The following is a 5,000-nucleotide window of genomic DNA, read 5'->3' on the forward strand; positions in this document are numbered from 1 at the left end:
TATATATATATATATATATATATATATATATTATATTATATATATATTAGATTAGAAAATCCAAAACAAAAATAATTAACAATAAAACTTCAAAGCAATAAATATACAATGAAAGAAAAAGAAATTTCAAGCTAAAACACCGAGCTCCTACCAAACCGTACCAACTTAATAAAATGACTCTCCCCAAATCTACATTTTCCCTAATCTCTCCCATTCAAGTTCGGTCACTGATCGATGGACACATTTTACCTCCGGCGAGGAATTCATTGTGCTTGCAAATGAAACTTCATGCAAATCAAATTCGATTATAGACAAGGGTATTGGTTTTTCATTGATGCTTCAGGCTTCAGCCTTTTCCCCCTAAAAAAAAAAAAGAAAAATGAAAATTTTCTAAATGTGAATTGAAATGATTTTCACTTACTGATGACGTCACGGGCTTCCTAAGAAAAGGGTAAAGGGAAATATAAATATTTTCTAAAAGGAATTGAAATGATTTTCAATAATTGTTATAACGTTTGATGGTCTGATTCTCCCAAGAGCCGTAGAGCACTAGAAAAGATCATATTAATAATTCATGTTTCTACGACAAGCTTAAGTGATTCAGATATTCAAAAATGGAAATTGTGAAGAATATGTTGAAAAATGTTGAAATGTTATATTTTTATATAAAGAAGTCCGCATTGAAAGTCATAATGTGGGGTTTGGTGTATATAAAATACGTCATTACCATTTTAAAATACTACAGATATGTATCTTGGTTTTATTTGTGTATATAAACCACATAACAAAGTCATTACCATTGATGTGTTTTTTTAAATACAGCAGATATGTGTCTCTATTCTGAATATGTATACAAACCACATATAACAAATTCATTTTCATTAGTGTTTTTTAGTATAAAAGATATGTATCTCTGATTTTGATTGCGTACATAAACCACATATAATAAATTCATTACCATTGGTGTTTTTTTTAATACAACAGACATATGTCTCTGTTTTGAATATGTATATAAACCTCATGTAACAAATTAATCACCATTGGTGTTTTTTAAATGCAACGAATATGTATACATTTTAAATGTGAATGTCAACCACAAACAGCATATTCGTTACAATTGGTGTTTTTATAAAATATATAACAGAAGGGTACTTCTGTTTTAAATATGTATACAAACTACATACAACATATTCAAAAGGAATAAAGTATAATATCAGCAGCCTCTTAAGTGCCATAACCGCCAATATCAAATATATCAAGGTAGCTTACCCTTATACATTGGAATGGAACAGAATATAGAGTTTAGGCCAAAGGCGAAGCACTGGGACCTATGAGGTCATTCAGCGCTGGAAAGGAAATTGCGAGTAGGTAGGTATGGAAGGTGTAGCAGGAGGAAAACCTCGCAGTTGCACTATGATATAATTGTTAGGAGAGGGGTTGATAGCTAGATGGAAGAAAGGTAATATGAATGGAGGTACAGTAAAAGGAATGAATGGGGTTGCAGCTAGGGGCCGAAGGGACGCCGCAAAGAACCTTTAGTGATTCCTACAGTGCACCCAACGAGGTGCACTGACGGCACTACCCGCCCCCCCTACGGGGGGAGGGAAATACCTCGTCTATTCCAAGAAAATTTCAGTTATATGTTACTACAATCACGCGATTATACATACTCTCGAGCGTGCGCGCGCGTAACTTCTGTTATGCTACAGCACACAATTGCCAACAAACATTCCAACATCAGCTCTTACCGAGCAAAACGTTGCAAGACTAGTTTAGAGGCGAGGAAACGAAAATTCCGAAGGGCATACATTTAGTGCAGACAATTAAGTGATGGTCGGGAATAAATATTCGGAAACAGCGAAACTTTGGGCATCAGACCGCGCCGGTTCCGCCTTGAAAATGCAAATGATGGCAGTTTTGTGAAATACCTAATTTTGCCCAACGAAGAAATCGCGTTAGACATTCCCTGAAACTTCCCAGAGGACATTAAAGTACTTTCCGTGTTATGGTAATTGGGAAGCATCGGGCAAATCTTGCTGTTAATGTTACCTGGATGTCCCAGAGTTATGGATTTGATGGAAAACTAATAATGGTCATGGCTACTGAACCGTAGACAGAGTTCTGATTTTTTTTTTTATTTCACAAACTGACGGATTACCATTCGTCCTTTATTTATTTTTTTATTTTAATTTATATCTTTTTTATTTGATTTATATCTGTATTTTTATTTTAATTTTTCCTGTCTGATTGAATTTCTCCTAAAGTAGTTATCATATCTTCAGTTAAAAGCATATTTCCAATTATTGAAGAGAAATTATTATTTATATCGATTAGAATGTAACGTTCAGAGCTTTGATAGCATTTAGTATTTAGATTTTGAATATTAGAGGTAAAATTATATAAAAAAAATGAAATAAGACAAAGGCTGTAAAATAGTGTCATTGCCTATAAAACCCCTTACGCTTGTTAGTTCGCTGTTAACTATTACATTTTACTCGGGTAAAAATAAAATAAATGAAAACTGGTCTCAGTAGATTTTTTGCTCAACGTCTGTGATGACATTTTAACATCTAATATATTCGATTATACACTATATACTTGATCTACAATCAAGTTCCTTTCCTTGTTACATAAATGATAAATTAATCCTATAGCCTATAAAATGAGGTTGCCGAGGCCTTAATTTCTTATACAGAATAATGGTTTAAATGTTTTTAATTTAAATATTTAGTGTAGACTCTGATACACTAACGACACTCCAAAGATCAGTTAAATGATAACCTGTATAATCTATCTATAATAATAATATCCGAGTGGCTCTTGCTTGTCCTCCCCCGGGTGACAGTAGGGGCGACATGACACAGCCACCCACCCCCTGCAAACCGGTTTGTCCGCCCCTGGTGGAACGGGCGCTTAGGGTAGACATCCACCATCCTCCTGCAAACTGTTTGTCCGCCACGGTTGGGGTCGGGTAGGTAGGGAAACAAGCTCATGTTAAGACTAAAATTACACATTTAACCGCCCGTTTCAGATTTTAAATTTTCACTTTTTTTTTCTAAAGTGAAAATAAAATAAATCGTCAATGAATTCTGAATCTTTTATTTGTCTTTATTGATCCCAGACTACTGAGAGAATCGAAATAGTAAAATATCTGAAAAATCAACCGTTTGAATTACTGATCAATTAATAGTGTCATTGTCATTTGTCATTTACAGTGATTGGGGACCGAAATCATATTTAATTTCAAACCGTCATTTTATCATAAAGTGACAAATTTAGTTTGTCATATGCAATAAACACATATAAATGCCTCACATACCACTGGTTCCAAAGTTTATATCTGTAATCAACATGCATATTGATTAGAATAACTCCATTCGGTGTAATGGCATTACAACTTAAATAATTCTGTGATTCCCAGCTTAAATTACAAGCGAAGCATGATTGAATTAGAATTATTTGAATGCTCTTCTTTCTTTATTTCCCTTAACCTTCTGTTACTTCTTAAGAAGAAGAACATAATATTCTTTGGAGGCTTGAATTTCAAGACAGTGGCCCCTGTGGTAGGCTTGTTAAATGTGCATAGGGCTCATGCTTGAATAATAATAATAATAATAATAATAATAATAATAATAATAATAATAATAATAATAATAATAATAATAATGACTAGTAACAACAACAACAACAAAATATCAATAATAATAATAATAATAATAATAATAATAATAATAATAATAATAATAATGATAATACATTATTAGAAAACCTAGTAATTGTAATGTATTGATATACAGATGCTTCATTAATTCAGGTAACGATGTCAGGAGGCGGTTATGTTTTCGACATTGTTTACGTTCTCGATGAGATTTCGCCGTCAACAGAAACATTTCATGGTCATATCAACAAACATTTGTGAGAATAGTCTTATAGTTTCATGAAGGTGTTTTTCAAAGACGATTTGTTGGCTCTGAGTTCAAGATTTGTTTCCCGTGATCCTCAAAAGGTGATCAACTTTTTTAATGTGTTGGCTCTGAGTTCGAGATTTGTTTCCCGTGAAATCATCGCACTGTATAAAGCACAGTGATTTCAACAGAAGAAACGGCGTCCCTGACCCTGGTAGTTGTGACGCCAGATAACCCTCAATTAATCAATCAATCAACAGAAGAAAAGTATGTTGGAAAAAAATAATGGAATGTGGCGAGGCTGCGTTCAATATTTAACCTTCAGGACAAAGGAGCTTTAGCATAAGTCTGCGCTTCATTAAGTGTTTTTATTAATTATATATATATATATATATATATATATATATATATATATATATATATATATATATATATATATATATATATATGTATATATATAATATATATACATACATACATATATATATATATATATATATATATTTATGTATGTAGTGATTGTGTGCATAGGTGTACACACACACAGTGTCTGTGTGATATACATTGAAAATATAAAAAATGTATATAAAGTGATTTTGTGCAACACATCTGCACACATTGTCTGTATATATACATTGGAAAAAATATATATATATATATATATATATATATATATATATATATATATATATATATATATATATATATATATATATATATATATATATATAGATAGAGAGAGAGAGAGAGAGAGAGAGAGAGAGAGAGAGAGATCAAACCGAAGATTAAGGCCAAAATCCGTACACGGGACCCAAAAGGGAAGTTGAGCCTGACATATGCCGTATATCATGGCAGTAATATCCGGAATTCCTTTAGAATATCACACTCCCTATTATTTATGGGACAGTTAGGTTAACTTTCTACATAACAATAACTGGTATTTGTGTGGTAAGTTTCGCCAAAGTTAATTGGAAGAATTCTGGGATAAGGATTTTTTGTACAATGATCTTTATGTCTTAAAGTTTCAGTTTGTCAATTTGAAAATTTTCTTATGATGTCCCATATTAATTTTTTTTCGTGTGGATTATTCTCTTT

General features: G+C 32.1%; 1 protein-coding gene and 1 long non-coding RNA gene across 4 annotated transcripts in view; one reads left to right on the forward strand and one right to left on the reverse strand.

The window, feature by feature from the left end:
* LOC136850822 (putative neural-cadherin 2) overlaps nt 1–5,000 on the reverse strand; it is a 774,623-nt gene that overhangs the window by 719,257 nt on the left and 50,366 nt on the right. The gene's annotated exons all lie outside the window — the stretch shown is intronic.
* The window catches only part of LOC136850823 (uncharacterized), a 206,472-nt gene that overhangs the window by 201,080 nt on the left and 392 nt on the right, over nt 1–5,000 (forward strand). The gene's annotated exons all lie outside the window — the stretch shown is intronic.

This window comes from Macrobrachium rosenbergii, chromosome 22 (genome assembly GCF_040412425.1).
Source record: "Macrobrachium rosenbergii isolate ZJJX-2024 chromosome 22, ASM4041242v1, whole genome shotgun sequence".
NCBI lineage: Eukaryota > Metazoa > Arthropoda > Malacostraca > Decapoda > Palaemonidae > Macrobrachium > Macrobrachium rosenbergii.